A 19,113-nucleotide genomic window follows, 5' to 3' on the forward strand; every position below is an offset into this window, starting at 1 on the left:
TCCTATATTCTATGTGAAGGTAAAGCATATTAATGTGAAGTATTACTTCATTAGGGAAGTGCCTGAGGATAAGCATATTTAGCTCATTAAGATTTAGATAGATGACAATCTTTTAGATCTTCTTATGAAGAGCTTATTATCTAACGCTTTGTACCTTGATGGGCATCAGATAGTATCTTCATTTATTATCCTCCTTTAAAGTTGCATTGGCCTTTAAGTGGGAGGTTATTGGGATAAAGGCCAATAGCCTCTCAGTGAGTGGCCATCGCTTACACATTGTACATTCGCAAATAGGTGGAGATAGTAGAGAATAAGGGTAATCCAATACCCACAAAAACTCTCAATATTTTCTCTATCAATATCTCTCTCTCAAGCTTGGGCTCCTCATCCTACCACTAAGTGTCTCATGCTCTATGAGTTGGATTACTCTATTGATTATAGGAGATGTACATAGACGTTTTTTGATTTTGGGTTTCCCTATGTATCAAAGGATAGAGTTCTAATAATCTTAAGTATTGGGATCTCTAAGCTATTGCACAAGCACATGAATCTATAGTTCTTAGATCTAGGTTAGCCTAATCCTTCACTCTTATTCTCTTTCTAGTCCAATCCTTTGCTTGTTCTATGGTTCTTTTTTGGCAAGTATGTCTTGCTTTTGATGAGCTTTTTTCTATGTTTTTCTAGCCACCATGTGTATTTAACATTTGGGTTTTGTTTGCATCACTTTATTTTTTTACATTAATTTGAGGCTATGTTTCTGGTTACAATTTTCCGGTTTCAAAGTGTCTCTCTTTTGCCTCTGTTTTTTTCTTTCCCAAAGTTTATGTTGTTGAGTTTCTTAGGTGATTTGATCTCTCAAGAGTTTGTGGTTTTGATTTTATTGGAGTTGATCTCTCAAGAGTTGATGGTTTTGATTCTATTCCTTTATGAAACTACCTTTGAACTTCCCTTTTGAACTTCTTTTAAAATGTATCTATTGAAGCACAATCAATTCTTGCTCTTTCTATGCTAAATGCAAGGTGGTGTATGTGTGTGCTAGTGCCTTTATACATAACCAATTCTTTAGTTACTTTTAAAATGAAGTGTTTTGAGTGCTCAAGAAATCTTTGTCTTACATTCAATGCATTAAATGATATGTAAGGGATGGTGGTTCTTAGATAGCTTTGGACTTTCACCCTAGCTAGCCACATAAACTTAGGTGCACTTGTGTTTTACCTTCTCGTGTCATTACGTAGGAACTCATTTTCTTCTCCCTAGTTTCAATAAGTTTTGCTTGAGTCTAGCATGCTTTTGAGAGGATTGGCTAGCCAAATAAGCAAGTAGCCAAGTAGTCTTGGTCCAATAGCCCCAATGAGAAAGCTTAGGTTAAATGCAAGGAAGTGAGCAAGTTTGCTTGAGTAGGTAGGTTGAATGTTGCTAAGTACGGGAATTAAGGTGAACTTAGTTTGTCACCTAAAAAAATTCTAGGAAAAATCAAGTGAGTAAGCTCACTCAAGTTGAGGTCAAAAGAAATTTGATTGTAAGTAGTTGGGATTTATCCTTTAATGGAAGCAAGCTTAACTTACATCTTCCTAGAATCACATAGGCAAGCTTGTGCCTAGACAAGTAGGAAGTCTAAGGTGGACAAAGTCAAATCAAAGTGACAAGCTAATCTAGATGCCATGGTATAGTCAAGTTTACAAGCTCAAATAAGCTTAGGTTAAGAGTGTGTAGGCAAACTTGTTTGACTTTGGATTTAATGGGTGAGCTTAGCTACTAGTGGTCTAGCAAGCCTTAGTTGAGACTAGGCTAGGAAAGCTTAGTTTTTGGTCATGAGGATAGATTTGTTTGAGACTTTAGGACACATGGCAATCAAGTTTGATAGGCTTACAGGTCTAGACTCTTGGATAGGTAGACTAATCTATTCTAAGTACGGGTCTTGAGGTACCCTAGTCTAAGGGTAAGCAAACTAGCCTAAGGATGGATAGACTAGTCGAGGGATAGATAGACTAGTCTACATCTCATATGAGAGTTTGGAGTGTTTCAGCCAATTGGAGGAAAGTTTAATCAAGTTGGATATATTCTATTAGGAACATAGGCTTATAATCAAGTTGGATATATTTTGTTAAGAAGATAGGCTTACCTCATCTTTGCGTACAAGGTTTTCATAGACTTCAATGGGTTAGGTCAAGTAAGGTGACATTTAGCTAAGCTTTCCTGGTTGAGGTTCAAAAATCATTAGCTAAGATTGCCTAGTTGAGGCTTGGCAGTCATGAGGCACCCTTGGGTTGGCCCAAGTATTGGATTTAGTGGGGAAGAGAATGGTCAAGTAAACTCAAGTCCAAGTATATTGATTTAGTTCTATGCAAGCTGAATTGTAAGCAAGCATGGATAGGTGTTGGAAAGCTTAAGTGGTTAAGTCTTGGAGGCATACTAGGTATAGTCCTTAGTTGGTTCAGGTAGGTTAGGATAGATGTTGATAAGGCAGGGTAAGTTCAAGTGTAGATAACCTTGCTCAATTATAGGTGACCTTATTGAGAGTAGGTAAGCATGTTGTTAATTTGTGTTGGGTTTTTTGCTAAATGGTGAAACTTTGATAGACATATTATTGATTCAAGAGCCTCAACCATGTTAGCTATGCTATCTCTCTCACCTAGTATCAAATACTTTTCTATCCAATCTAGCACCCATCAATCTACCAAGAAGACAAGTGCAAGATTAGATTCGAGTTATAGAGACTCTAGCTTTGCAACAATCATAATGTGTGACCAACCTTCCCTTTATTAAATGTCATTGAAAGAATAAAGAATGAAGTGACAGTGATGGGTGCCCACCACTTTGCAGTGTACACCTATGCGGGTAACTTATACATGGTGCAAGGTATTAGTAATGTAACTAATACACGAGTAGCTAGGCATGGTGCCTTTACCCCCAACAACCTCCCAATTAAAGGTGAATGTGCCCCTACTGAGAAGAAAACAAGAAAAAATTTGACAAAGTATAAATGTACATAAGTACAATAGGATGAGGAAAGATGTCATCTCATCTAACACATACATCAACTTGCTAAGGAAGGCAAAATGCTTCACTGAGAGACTTTTAGTGAGTAGATTTGCAGGATTTTGGTTAGTTGAGAACTTAAGAAGCTCAATGGACTTGTCCTCAATAACCTCTTGAATAAAGTGGTAACCCACCTCAATGTGCTTTGTCTTCACATGGAAGACAGATCTTGGCCAACTGAGTAGTTCTCATAGAATCTAAATGCAATGTAGGGACCTCATCATTAATGCCAAGGTTTGCCACTAGATGGCCTAACTGGAGAGCCTCCTTGCAAGTCTTTGTGGTGTGGCTGCAACATAATATGCCTCTATAGTAGATAGGGCCATGCATTTTTGCACCCTGGACATCTAAGAAACAACACCTCTAGCAAAGGTGAAGACATAGCTAGAGGTGGGTGGACTTCGTATTGTTTGCAGATTCTGCATAATCAGAGTCAGTGTATCCCATGACTCTTGTATCCTGGCCACCATAATAGATGCACATAGCTGTTGTGTCCTTTAGGTGCCTCATGATACCCTTGAGGGCATAGCATTGGTGATCTCTAGCAAAGAATGTTGGCGATTGTGAGGTGGCCAACTAAGCATTGATGATTCGTTCAATGCACGGATTAGCTTGGCTGAGAAGGTGGATGAAGCTGGCCATTAGGGCAGTTCTGAAGAATGGCGTCCTCAACGAAGGTTCAAACCAGTCAGAAGAAGCTAGAAATCCAAGTTGGTTGCAACATACCTTAGCCCTTTGTATATCAGGTGCAGTGTACCTTTCTTTGCATTATGATAAAAGTAAATTCTTGATTTTGATCTTTTGCTTAAGATAACATTTTTAATAGGTCTAAAATCTTGATTTAACATTTATTTTCAAAATGTTATCTTAAAAATTCTTTTTTGTAGAGCATGAAATTTTTATCACTACTATAATGCTTATTGAAATCTTCCAAAAAGAAGATTCTGTAATGTAAAGAGCAAAGATATGTAGGCAAGTTCTAATGAGCGTCCAACTTACTTTCAAGACCTTACCTTTATTGGATGTTTTAAACATAACATGAACTAAAAGCAAAGACTTCATTGTGTAAAACCTAGCAACAAAACCTCATCTATATTGAACATCTTGCAAGGATGCCAAGTTACAAGATATTTAGGCTAGCATTTTAAGAAGCTTAAAAATATCACTAGACATCTTTATAAGCATAATATGAGGAAAAATCCTCATCTATATTGAACATGTTTTAAAGGGAGGAAATATGTTTAGGCTAGCATTTTAGCAAGCTTACATATATTACTAGTCAATCTTTTTAAGCATAATGTGAGGTATAGCAAAAGCTGCATTGCTACAAGTAGCTAATGCACCCCTTGACTTACTTGGATTTGCCATGAATCAGCAAAGTATTCTTTCAAGCCTTTCCTTCATTGCCATTGTAAGCTTTCCTTTTGCATTAATTTAATACTTGATGGAATTCATAGTCTCTAGATGTGTGGACTAGGTTGGACTCCTTGGTCCTAGAGAGGACCACTTGAAGCTAGTCACTCCTCTTTAAGTCATCTAAAGCGATGAAAGATGCGATTAGCATCACACATAATTCTTGCATGTATGGCCCATGTCTACCCATTAAGATGGTCCTTTAGTGCAAGATTTCTGACAAAAACTAGGGTTCTCAATAGTTGATATAAAGTGACTATGATTAATACAATGTCAAACCTTCCTAAACACATTGGATTGATTAATACAATGTGCAAATATGAAAAACCACATGTGTTCTTTTGACATTCTCTTCAAGCTTGAAAAAGCGATTCTAATTTCTTTCTTGTGTAGTGATTCAAGTCCCAAACTGCACTTGCATTAGAATGTATGTAGTTGTATGTAGTTGCATTGGAATGTATGTTCTACAGAGCATATGTCCAAATCCTAGTTTCTTCAACATTGCAATTATGAACTCCCAACAGATTCTATCATAAACCTTCTCTAGATCCATATTTCGGAGGATATAATAATGTTTACTTACCATTGCATAGTCGATGCGAAATTGTATTCACGATGATATCGTGTAAATTTTTGTGAGGCACAAACCTATAAGTGGAAGGGCAAGAAGTGAGCTTTTTGAGCAAGATTTTTTTTTTGGAAACTCCTCTATTATTATTCCACATAGCTCACCTATATCCACCTTGGATATACCTACCTTTACTTCCACTTCTACCACCAACACCACCACTAGCTCCACTACCAACACAATCTTCACTCACTCACACACACACTCTCTCTTTCACACTCTCTCAAATAACCTCATTTGTCTCTTATTTTATCATTCTTTGATGCATATAGAGATTTAGCAACTCCATGTCCTTCACTACCTCTCTCTCTCTCTCTCTCTCTCTCCACATTAGGGGAAGTTTGGACTCAAGTTTGAGCAGTGTAAGAAATTTCATCTCAGCACATAGAGAGAGGTAATCCAAAAATCATTGAAAGTAACACAAAATTTAGTTAAATTAAAAATTTCTCCTCTCTTCAAAACACATAAATTAGCATGGACTTTTTTAACTATCAATTACCATTAATTATGAGTCTAGAGGTTAGTACACACAAAATAGACTAGTTAGTACTCAGAATTTGATGTCTCATATCTAGATCAATTTGAAATAATAGTACAATTTCATTTTTATCATAACTTGAGACAAAATACCCCATCAAGGCTTGAGCTATCTTTTTACATGTTAAATTTGACACACACTCATTTGAGTTATTCTCATTTCTTAGAAGCAACTTCAAATAATATTAGGAAGCTTATGAGGATGGCCTTGGCTAAATCAACATCACAAAGGGGGATGGATGGGCTGTAATTATCAAATCAAAGAGAAATAAGAGAGATATGTATCACCTCCATATCAAGCTTGATATATACAAATGTTTGAGGAGATAGTCAGATCTATATTAGAGATGCATAGGTGATATCTACATTATCTTCACAATGAACTTGATCATGAGTATGATTCCTTAAGTGAAAAAAATAAATACTATATTTTCTCTTCTACTTCTAAATAAATATTAGGATTTTGTAATGTAACAAAAAGCTTTGAGATACAAAGGATATGAAGTTGCAATAAAATGGTATAAAAAAGCTTTGAGATATGGAGGATATGAAGTTGCAGTAGAGTGGTATAAAAAGAGAATACATTTAAGGAAGTAAGATATTTTCTAAACATCTTTTGCTGCTCATTATTTTTATATCTCAAATAAATTTTCTTTGCTTTATTGAAATTGACCATGGATTTTTGAGAATATCTCTATCCATTCAATAAAAAAGCAAGCGCATATATCTGAATGTTATTGAGTCTGCCAAAGTAACAAATCCTTTGAGATAGAAATCTTATTTGTAGGAGTTTTTCTTGTACGAAAGGTTTAGTTGCATCAAACAAAGAGTGTCATATACTTAAATAGTTTAACCTTGGGTTTCAAAGTGATTTACTAATTAAAAAATGTTAACTTCTTTGACACCACAATAGATACAATCATGTCTCTTGGCTTCCAAATGTATATAATAGTATATTAGTTTACTCAACTTAAGGGATGGAGAAACAATGGTATCAAGCTCATTCATATTACTCAGCCATACTAAGATGCAATGGAGTATAAAAAGTGAATCTTCTAGAGTATTTATATTAATGAACATATAGAAAGCTTATTCCACAGAGCCAATCCAAATAAAATAATGCAACACAAAGAGACAAGCAATGAGGGAATCATGGCATAAAATGAATATAGTAATTAAACATACTTAATACATTGTGAAAATGTAATACATGTACTTCATTAATTTTTAATTTGGATTTTGGAGAGAAATCCCTAGATAAGAAAATTTAAATTTATATAGAATTTTTAGCACGTCATTGACTGAAATGATGTTAAGCTGTGATCTACATCTATGGTGTTATTATGATTTCGTATGGATGGAGTTCAATCAAGTAGATTCAAGTTTAAACTATTGAGAAATGTCCTATCCCACAAATGAATCTTGCCATCATCTAATTGACAGGGCACATGAGATGTGCTAAAGATCACTATCCTAGATACAGCATGAGCCCCCTCTAGGCATTAACTCTCGTCAATGCAAGCCCTAGGGCTCTTTGCTATGCTGCTCAAACTCTCTTCTTCGTGCTTTACACCCAGTTTGCCAGTTTGCTTGTTGCCATGAGGACTCCATCAAGGAAGGGAGCCACTTAAACCACCCTAGTGAAGCTCCCAATGACGAAGTGCAATGAGGGGAGGAAATCCCTTGGCAACATCAACAAGACACCATAGTCCGTGTCTGAGGAGACGTGGACCCCAACCATTGGTGCAAGCAAGGATAGGTGCTCCATTAATCAGTTTGAGAAAATGCGGATCTCAACCATTGGTGCAAGCAAGGATAACTGATCCATGGAGCAATTTGAGAAAATGCTAGTCCAATTTAATGATGAAGACAAATCCTTGAGGAAACCTAGAGGTGAGCTTCCATGGTATTACTTTGTTTGGGATTCACTTTGTTTGTTCTGTGTTTTTCCACATTTAGCTAGGACTTCATGGAGTCTACCATACTAACACATATGGCAATCTCATTATTTCGAAGAGCTTGTTGCTTGGTCATGACACTCTCATAGTTTAAATCCACAATGGGTCACTAAAAAGCAAGAAAGGCCCCTCCCAAGGGCGCAGAGTACCATATCGCTTAGTGGTGACCCTTTTGTGCTATGAACCCCGTATGGGTTAGCACCAAGTAAGAGATCCCTATCTCAATGGCAGAGGGTCCTCATATTGTACGGTCGTAACCCTTGTGTCTAGTGAGGGTGAGAATTGCGTTCAAGAGGTAACAAAAGCTTGTAGATTAGAGAGTCAACCAGTGCTAAAAATTGCAACCTTGCCTTCCCTTCCCTTGTTTGTAGCCATGCATATGCATGGCAATCAAATTGCATCTCTTTCCATTGTAGGACAAGTTGGCCTTAGGAGATTCACTTTTGATTATATCCTTGAGATAGATAAAATTGTTGCTTCAGGCTACATATGCATAGCTAATATTTATGTAGTAGCGTGAACGCAAGAGGATGCATGAGAGATTGAAGTCATGCAAATTGCAAATAAGGATGTTATTGGTGGATTGATGCCAAAGGAAACACTCAATCCTTTTTAGTCTCTAATAAAAACCACCCACAAAGAAAATACATTCATAAGAAGCTACAATATCTCATAGGAAAGATGTCACAATAGGGTTATCCTTTAAGCTTGGGTTTGGTTTCACAAAACATATCTGAAGACATGAAGAAGGATGTGCTCTATGGGCACAATGAGAAGTTAGTAAACTTTCCAAAGCAATTTGCAACTCTTTGGTTTGCAATAGCCTATGCCTTGATCAACACATTGGAAGGGTCAATAATAACTATTGCTATGAATATCTAGTTTTAAGAATCTAAGGTTCTCTGTACACTCGATTGTAGATAGTGGAAACTAGACTTGACCAAACTAATGGTCATACTTAACAAATTCTGATAAAGAAAATGAGCTACATTGCCATTGCCATTAGTCTCATTGATGAGGAATAGTTGATAATAATGCTAGGGAGGTGTGTCTAACATCATCCCAAGTTTTATATACATTAAGTTTTGTTTTACTTTCAAAAGAGGACCATGGTATGTCACCTCTTAGAGAAAAATAAAATGGAAGAGTACCCATAGTTGAGGAAATTTTTCTATATGGTAGAGGAGTTGCATTAGGAGTATGACTTGACCTTAAAAGGGGTGCTTCCAAAGGACTTAGGTGAAGATGCCCTCTGCAAAGACTACTGGTTGACTATCTTGAAGCACAAGCACCAAAAAGGTGCAAAGGTCTACTTGAGCCACATGCACCATCACTTGGCGGAAAATTTTAGGTTGCTTTTCCACAAGGTGTATCAAGCACTTTCATCTTTTGGTGAAATCATAGCTAGGTTTTCACGGTGCTATGTGTTTGAGCGATGCCATTATGAGACAAAAGACCCCACAGGCCACAAGGTGCTTCTCCAGCTGGTGTCTCTCTTGAAAAGAAGCCTTGCTTCACACACTTTACGAGCAAGTTTTTTATAGAGTTGGGACCTAGGTATATAGGGCCAATCTGTGATTACATTATTGACTTGGAGTCATTATTGGAGAGGATGCTTGGTAAGACCAAGAGTACACAGAATAGATTGTTGAAGCTGAAGGCTTTGATCCAACAACAAAGAAGGAGGCGTTGCTTAAGTATGAGGAGTCGAATGCAGTGGTCAAGTGCATAAAGGACAACATTAAAGTGGATGAAACAACATGTCTCCAAGAGCTTTGGTAGCAAATTCTATGTAATGATGTAGAGGTAAAGGAGGTGGAGGCTAATCTAGGAGCAAGCCAACAAATGCTATAACATCTTGGGGTTAGTGAGAATATAAAACAGTTGGGACAAGAGGTTGAGCTTGAGTAGGTATACCCAATGTACTTTATCTTGGTTTGTCCCTGGTACTACATCTTAATCTTGTGGGAGCACTTAGTGGTTTTGGATACATTTGGTACTCTTGAAACCCTTTCAATACCATCTCTTGCTCCTTGGAAGTGTTTGGCTAATCTCCTTTCTAAAAAACTTATCGATACAAACTTTGGCTCTTTTAGTATATTTTGGTGTTTCTTGTACTCTTTGGTACATTTGGTCCTGTTTGATACATTTGGTTCTCTTTGGTGCATTCAATTTAGGGATTGCATTTGGTACACATGAAAATGCAAGGTGCATTTGGTGGTTTTTGGTACTTTGGGATTATTGTACCCTTGGTGGAATTGGTGCTTTATTGCTTCTTAATCATTTTGGAGCACTTGGTTGTTTTGGATACATTTGATACTCTTGAAAACTTTTTAATACCATTTGGTGTTTCTTGGTACTCTCTTTGGTTGTTCTCGTAACAAGCTTATTTGTATTGCCTCATGCTCTTTTGGGATATTTTGGTGGTTCTTACACTCTTTGGTATATTTTAGGCTCTTTGATACTTGAAGAATTTGGTAGAAATTGGTACATTCTTTTTGAAACTTTGGGCACACTTGGTGCTTTTTGGAATCTTTGGTGTGGTATCTGAACTCTTATTGGGATATTTTGGTGATTCTTGCACTTTTTAGTATATTTTAAGCTCTTTGGTACTTGAAGCATTTGGTGGAACTTGGTACATTTTTTTAAACCTTTGGTGAAATTGGTGCTTTTTGGTAGTTTTTGAAAACTTTGGTGGTTTTTGAACCCTTGGTATAGTGGGTGCTTTTTGGTACTTTCTCAATCTTTTTGTAGCATTTTTATATTTTTGGATGTATTTTTTGCTTTTGAAACTGTTTTAGTGCCATCTGGAGCTTCTAGGTACTCTTTGACTATTTTCATTACTAAAAAGCTAATTGATTGTGCCTTAGTCTCTTTTAGGTATATTTTTGTGGTTTTTGTACTCGGTGTACTTAAAGCTCTATGGTACATGAAGCAGATTGTTGAATTTGGTACATTTGGACTCTTTTGGTTCCTTTGCTACTAAATGTTTTCATGTACTCTTTGGTACATTTGGCATTTATTATTGCTACTTCCTCATGCTATTTATCGTATGAAGGTTCCCTTTGGTGTTGTTTGTAGCTATTATTGGTATCAGGTGCTCTTTGATACATTTGATAAATTGGAAGCCATTGCAACAATGGTTGATAATGGTGTAGTGGTTGAAAGTACCAATGGATGAAAGTTTTTGTACTGTTGCTGCTTGATTCTTGTGATGTTTTATTTTTGTAAGTTTAATCCTCTTTATTTATTTCACTTGGTAGTCACAGTATGACAAGCTGGAGGCCTCTTGCCGAGGAAGGTCCACATGGACTTTGTCAACCAAATGATCACTGACGTGAAGAAGGGAAAGAGATTCACCCTCTCCCTCAAGCCACATATTGTAGACAAACATGGATGCAAACATAGGACCATCCATATGTTTGAGATTTGTGCTACATGTGAGGAGTCACTAGAAGTGACACATGTCTTGGACATCTTCATGCTCGAGGGTCGACATTAATACCATCCCCTTTGCTTCAGCACACTTCTACATAGCAGTGGGTTTTGTGTGAAAGAAGGGTACATCGTTGAAGTACATGTGGTGGCAAATGCATGGATCACTAGGCATTGCAGTGTGAAGAGTAAGTTGGCAATGTTATCTTTCATGATTATTTTACATACAAATTACAATGTTGATTCGGTGTGCTTATTGATTTAGGATTGTTTATGGTTACTGCACAGAGGAGGAACACATGACTGAGGCCATCTAAAATGGGAAGACTATAGATAATGTGAAATATGATGGGCAAGGGCTAGCAAAATCTAAAATGGGAAGACTATAGATAATGTGAAATATGATGGGCAAGGGCTAGCAAAATCTGCAGCTAGTCCTATATTTGAGTCATCGTACAATATGGAGAAGGTAAGAGATGTCCCATGGGACCTAGACCCAAGAATTGATGTTGTTAAATCTAAGAACATTGATGATGACGTGCCGGATGTGGAGCACACTAGGGCTGAGAAGGACTCTTCAATTGGTGAGGCGGTGCCGCATTTCATTGGGGTTGAGGGGGATCTAGATGCTATTGATACTAAGTGGGCAGGGGATCGCTGATGGGGGGCAATATGGGGGTTGATAAGAAGGAAAAAGACACCACTGAGGGTGTGGTTCTTGATAGTCACTTGCAAAAAATCAGGTGGATGAGGCTGCAAGGCCAGAGGTCTATGAAGAGACTACTGAGGGAGCAAGTATGGACATAGGGACATCGAAGGGTGTTGTTGATAGCCTAAATGGTGATATTGGAGGAGTTGCCAAGGCAAATGCTGATATGGAGATGGCTGGAGTGGTGGCAAAATCTCTAGGTGATTGCATTGTGTTTGAGATATTCCAAGGTGCCCTCGTGATCATTGTAACAAGCCCCACACTTGCAAACTATAACTAGTGCAACAAAGCTATCATTGATATAACGCACATGGGGTTTTTTTGTCTCCTTCCATCACCTTCTATTTTACAACCCAAACATTGTATCCTATTTTCCTTGTACACTCTTCTTGATCATAGAATAGACATTTGGTTTTAGAATATAGTGCCAGATTTATGTTGGATTCTATAACAGAGGGCTATTTTCTACTACCATGATCAAACATTGTTATAATCACACTTGGCATTGTGTGGTTCTCACACTATAACAGAGGGCTATTTTCTACTACCATGATCAAACATTGTTATAATCACACTTGGCATTGTGTGGTTCTCACACTAGCCACCCACCACGAGGTTCACAGCCAAGCGATAGGAGGGAACTTCACCATTGGGATGGATCTCTCTCGCTTGTTGGTGACCCATGGAGGGTTTACACCACACACAGGACACCGCCAAGAGATAATGGACCACAACTCCCTTGGAAGATGCCTTCTTTGAATGGTGGTGATTCATTCAGAGTCCTCTACACATGATGATGACCTCCTCAACATGGTTCCCCAAGATACTATAGTCAAAGTTCATATTTTTAAAAGCTCAAAGATCACCACCTATTGCCCACCCACAACATTGTATTACACTTGGCAATGTCTATCACAAGTAGAGCCCGACTTATCAGATGTATTGATTGAAGCAACTCATGGACCTTCACATAAAGGAGAGCACTTCTATGCCAACTCACTTAAATAAGTTTTATTCCATTATCAATAATTTGTCTTTGCAAGGGATTGAATTCAAGGTCACTCTTCTTTCCTTGATCCTTTTAGTTACACTACCTGAATCATGGGATACCTTTCAGACTGCTATGTGTTGAGATATCGAGCTCCACTCGTGATACGCCAGGGTGACCGTTGTGTATTTATGTCACCGACTTGTCAGTTGCAAACGCGGTTGGTACACCGCCCATGAATAATAGCTACATGATAGCTATCCTTATCTACTCTAGTTCGTGGCTCAGTTAGTATGCCACCTTAGTTAGTTGAGTTTGGTTTGAGACCCATATAGAGGGTTCTTCTATTTCTTTGTACTTGAGTTTTTTTGGCTTACACAACTAAGAAGAGGAAAACCGTTTTTCAGCCTCCACCCTTGTGTGTCTTCCCCCATTGTGCAAGCAAGAAAGCTTCAAGTGAGACTCCTTCCTTCTCTCCCACAATCTTGACATGGTATCAGAGCCTTGTTCGTGGTAAGGAGCTCAAGAAAGCAAGCCAAGCTCGCGGTGTTCTGGTAAGAGGAGCAGTGTTGCTTTCATTTTCTATTTTGGGAGCAGATCTTTGCAGGTAGCACAGCCGGAAAGTGCAGGAGTGCATTGTCTCAGGTTGAGACGCCCTTCGCGGTGAAGCAAGAGGGCAATGTATGTTGCGGGAGTGGGCTTTAGCCCTTGGCGACCCTGTTTTTTTGATTTGAGGCCATTTCGGGGTCTGTTTTGGAGGCGGAAGTTTTCTGCACGCACTTAGGAAAAGGCCCAGTTTTATGCAGGGCAGCCACTGTTCTACAGGTCGGTGAAAAGTTACTGTAAAAATTGCATTGTATGCTTGTGCGCAGAGACATTGGGAGTTACAGAATCATCCCTGTTGCCTGTTGATGCAAAATCGTCACTAGGAAGTGACTGTGTGGTCAAATACCACTTTCGCCAGTTTTGCAGATTTTCCCATGTGAGGGTGAAGCTATGGTTTTTGCAGTGACAGAATTTTTTCCAGTCTTCTGTAATGGCATCTGATTCTCTTTCACAGATTGTCATTGAAAAGCTTGACAAGAACAACTTCCAAGCATGGAAGTTTAGAATGACAAATTTCCTTATGGGAAAAGGATATTGGGAATTTGTTGCAGGAAATGAAGAAGAACCAGTTCTTCCTGATGCTCCCAATCAACAGCAAATGCAGGCATTCAAAACATGGCATGAGAGAGACAGGAAAGTTATGTATTGGCTGTCTATCAGTATTTCAGACTCTATGATTGTGCATATTCAGGATGCAAGTACGCCAAAGGAGGCATGGGATACTTTGTCAAAAATGTATAGCACAAATACGCAAGCCAGGAAAATGCAGCTCAAGCAAGAGTTGCATAATGTGCAAAGAGAAAGTATGAGCATCAACGACTACCACATGAAGGTGAAGAAGATTGCAGATGCACTTGCTTTCATTGGGTCGCCAGTGGAAGATGATGATTTAGTTTCCATGACCTTGAATGGTCTAGGAAAGGATTATGCACAGTTCTGAACATCCATTTCCGTCCGTGAAAGATTTCCTGATTTTGAGGAGTTGATTGCTCTTCTAATTTCTGAGGAGCAGAGAAATGGTGGTGCATCTTCTTCAGGAGGAACTTCAAAAGAAGCTGTCTTCTACTCAAATGCTGGAAGAGGTAGAGGCAGAGGTAGAGGAGGCCGATTTGGAGGCCGTGGCAGAAATCATAATATGCAGCAAACTCAAGAAAACCAGTCCTATGGAGGAGGACGTGGTAACTCTAGAGGCAGGGGGAGCCAAAGAGGTCGTGGTGGATGGCAAAGAGGTCAAAATGCAAACAGTAATGTTGAATGCTACTACTGTGGTAAAATGGGTCATATGGCTAAAGACTGCTATAAAAAGCAGAATGACATCATGAATGGAAAACTGCAACAAGGGAATTATGCATCTTCTAGCAGACAGGGTGATGACAGAAATGAGCATTTGTTCATGGTGCAGCACATGAACAATTCTGTGATAAGTGCAGAAGAAAGCAATGATGTATGGTATGTTGACTTAGGTGCATTAAACCACATGACAGGTCATGCAGAATGGATGGAGGATGCAAGGAAAATGGAAAAACCAGGATTTGTGGAGACTGGTGATGATACTGCACATCCTATTGTGCAGATTGGAAAAATTCCTTTGTCTATGCAGGATGGGAAAAAGAAATACCTGTCCGATGTATTTCATGTTCCGAATATCACCAAGAATCTGGTTTCTGTCGGTCAAATGGTTGAGCAGGGCTTGCAGGTCAGATTTAATCCTCATGGATGCTTTGTTGAGGATATGAAAAATAAAGGTCGCTTGATAGCAAAAGGAAAGAAGAAGGGCAGAATGTTTACGTTGGATGCAGACATGTCTAAATTGAGTGCAGCAATGTTTGCACATGGGACCGGTGTAGTTGCAGATATTGATATCTGGCATAAACGCATTGGTCATGTTAATGTACATCGACTTAAATCAATGCAGGCCCAAAATATTGTTGCAGGATTGCCAAAATTCAAGGTTGCAGAAATGCATAAGGTATGTGAAGCCTGTCAGTTTGGAAAACAGGCAAGGAAACCATTTCCTAGACATGTTCAAGAGAGTGAGAAGCCATTGGAATTAATCCACTCTGATGTGTGGACTACTAAAGCTGCATCTCTTGGAGGCTGTCATTATTTTGTCACTTTTATTGATGACTATAGCAGAAAAGTTTGGGTGTATTTTATGAAAAAGAAAAGTGAAGTTTTTGGGCATTTCAAAACCCTTAAAGCTATGGCTGAAAAAGAAACAGGTCTGCAAATAAAATGCCTAAGGTCAGATGGAGGGGAAGAGTACCTCTCAAATGAGTTTGCAAAGTTCTTACAGGAGCATGGCATAAAGCAGCAATATTCATGCAGTTATACCCCACAACAAAATGGAATTACAAAAAGGAAAAACAGGCATATTGGAGAGGTATCTTGTGCCATGCTCAATGAAAAAGACTTGCCAGATTTTTATTGGGCTGAAGCAGTTGCTACAGCAGTCTACATAATGAACAGGACTCCCACTGCAGCAATACATGGAATGACTCCAGAGGAGAGGTATACTGGTAGGAAACCAAATATTTCTCATTTGAAAATTTTTGGTTGCATTGCCTATGTACATGTGCCAGATGAGTTGAGATCCAAGTTGGATCCAAAAGCTGAGAAGTGCATCTTTATTGGTTACTCTCTGCAGCAAAAAGGGTATAGATGCTATAACCCTTCTACTCGTAAGTTTACAGTGAGCAGAGATGTTGTTTTTGATGAGATGAGTAGCTGGTATAAACTAGTAAATGTGATTGATGATGTAGATGCACAAAATGGTAATACTGCACAGAATTCACAGCAGCAGTCACAAAATATTAGTGGACCTGGAGCGTCCTCTAGCAGTGGTTCACATTCTTCGCCGTGGACAGGCAGATTGAGATCAGGAGAATCTTCTCAAAGCAATGCAGATAGTGGTATGCAGGTATCACGAAAAGGAAAAGAGAAGGTTGATCAGCCCATGTTTGATGTGAATGCAGGTCACTCTTATGTGGATGGTGAATCCAGTGGCTCAGAATAGAGCATTGATGATGAGTTGGGTATTCCTTCTATTGTTACACCTGGAGTAAGGAAGACCAGGGATGTTTTGAGAGCACCTGGGAGTGAACCTACTTTGCGCAGGTCTACCAGAGCTAGGTATCCTGTGGATAGGCTGAAATATGATGGATTTACAGCCATTCACTATGCATATATGGTTAAAGTGATACATGAACCAGAACCCACTTCTTTTGAGGAAGCCATGGGAAAAGAAAAATGGGAGAAAACCATGGATGAAGAAATGGATGCCTTGGAAGCAAATGCTACATGGGAGTTAGTACCTTTGCCTAAAGGTAAGAATGCAATTGGCTGTAAGTGGGTTTATAAGGTGAAGCACAATGCAGATGGTTCTGTGAACAGATACAAGACAAGATTAGTAGTCAAGGGGTATGCACAAACATATGGCATTGACTATGAAGAAACATTCAGTCCAGTTGCAAGGATGGCAACTGTAAGAGCAGTCATTGCTATGGCTGCATCAAAGGGATGGTCTTTACATCAGATGGATGTAAAGAATGCCTTCTTGCATGGTGATTTGCAAGAAGAGGTCTATATGGAGCAGCCACCAGGTTATGTGCATGCTGTTCATCCTGAGTTTGTTTGCAGGTTGAAGAAAGCCTTGTATGGCTTGAAGCAAGCACCTAGAGCATGGTCTGACAAGATAGGACAGTATCTTGTCACTATTGGCTTTCAGATTTCCAAGGCAGATTTCTCACTTTATGTGAGAAAAACAGAGAAAGGTATTATGCTACTTGTCATTTATGTTGATGATTTGATTATGACAGGTGACAGTGATGAAGATATCCTTCATGTGAAAATGCTATTGAAGCAGAAGTTTGAGATGAAGGATTTGGGAGAGCTGCGTTATTTCTTGGGCATTGAGGTGATTAGATCACCAAGTGGGATACAGCTCTTGCAGAGGCAGTATGGATTGGACATGCTGTCCAAATATGGGATGACAGGCTGTAAGCCTATTTCAGTTCCTTTGGAGCAGAATGTGAAGCTGAGCACAGATGCAGGTGAGCTTCTAGAAGACCCTACTATGTACAGACGCATAGTAGGAAGTTTGATTTATATGACTATTACCAGGCCAGATTTGAGCTATGTTGTTGGATTGGTAAGTCAGTTTATGCAGGCTCCAAGGAAACCACATTTGGATGCGGCTAGACGCATACTCAGGTATGTGAAGTCCACATTGCAGTATGGACTATTTTATGAGACTGGGGTTCAGATACAGTTGCATGGATACACTGATGCTGATTGGGCTGGTAGTATTTCTGATAGATGATCTACCAGTGGATATGTGTTCTCTTTTGGGAGTGCTGCAGTCACTTGGAGCAGCAAGAAACTGTAAAAATATTACACGGCGCAGCGAACAGAATCTGAGAAAGAGATAGAGAGTACACAACAGATAAGAGGAGAATCAGTAAAATTCTTTAACTCCAAACAACTGATACAAAGATGGCTCTGTCCACCCGTGCGCTTCCAATGAATGAAGCTTAGATGGCGATCTAGACAGAAGATAGGTGAAGAGCTTAAGGCTAGCTGGAACAACAACTCTGACTGGGTGAAAGATAAGTGTAAGATGGCTGCGAAGGGGTTTAGCTTTTATAGCCCGCGAAGGTCGTTAGGTCGGCCTGCTGACCGACCTACCATATGAGCCTCCACTAGTCGGCCAGGGAATATTCCAGGGAATATTCCCTTTACCATCGGGCCGGGGGCGCTGCCCCCGGACCCCCGCCAGGGGGGCCGCTGGCCCCCCTGGGACCCCCCAGCCAGGGGCCGCTTCCGCGGCCCCCGGACCCCACAATAGGGGCCCCTTTTAACTCCCTTACCACGCAACTCAATGCAATGTGCCTCGAGTTGCTACCAGCTTAACCACTCCGTCTAACCCAAAGATTAGACCCACAACAGTCACCTTTTTTGCCATCCGGTCACATAGACCTCATCTGATATACAAGTCAGGACTCAACCAATGTCCGGGCTCACATTTGGCTTCTCCTCATAATGGGGGCCTTACAACTTTGAGCACCATGGATCATTGGTAGCACCTAATGAGGGTGGGGCATTGATCATATCTAACACCCCCCCTCAATGTCCACCCATAGGTGAACTATCTCCTCGGCCCAATGCCGAGTCTCTGAAGATGAACTTGAAGCAGATCCTTCGTAAGTGCTTTGGTGAAGATATCTGCTCCATTCTCCTCTGTTGGACAGTAGACCAATTCCACTATCCCATCCTCCATCAAATCACGCACATAGTGATACTGGATCTCTATATGTTTGGTGCGTGCATGAAACACTGGATTTTTGGCAATGGCGATGCAACTCTGATTGTCACATCTCAGCACAGTTGGTTCTTCATCCTGCACTCCCATATGCCATAGAATCCTTCTCAACCATACGGCCTCACATGCAGCAAAACAAGCTGCCTTGTACTCTGCTTCGGTAGAAGACAATGCCACTGTTGGTTGCTTCTTACTAATCCAAGAGAAAATTCCTGAACCCAAAGAGAAACAATAACCAGAAACTGACTTCCTGGAATCAATGTCTCCTGCCCAATCTGAGTCACAGTTCCCCACAAGAGAAGTTCCGAAACTGTATGTGATACCATAGTCAAGAGTTTTCTTCAAGTATCTGAGCACCCGCATCCCAGCTTTCCAATGACTCTCATGAGGTTTGTTTGAGAACCTGCTCAAAACACCAACAGCAAAACTGATATCTGGTCTGGTGTTACACAAGTAGATTAGACTGCCGACCAACCTCCT

Source organism: Lygodium microphyllum, chromosome 1, assembly GCF_053477565.2.
Source record: "Lygodium microphyllum isolate KBCC chromosome 1, Lygodium_microphyllum_v1.1.10, whole genome shotgun sequence".
Lineage (NCBI taxonomy): Eukaryota > Viridiplantae > Streptophyta > Polypodiopsida > Schizaeales > Lygodiaceae > Lygodium > Lygodium microphyllum.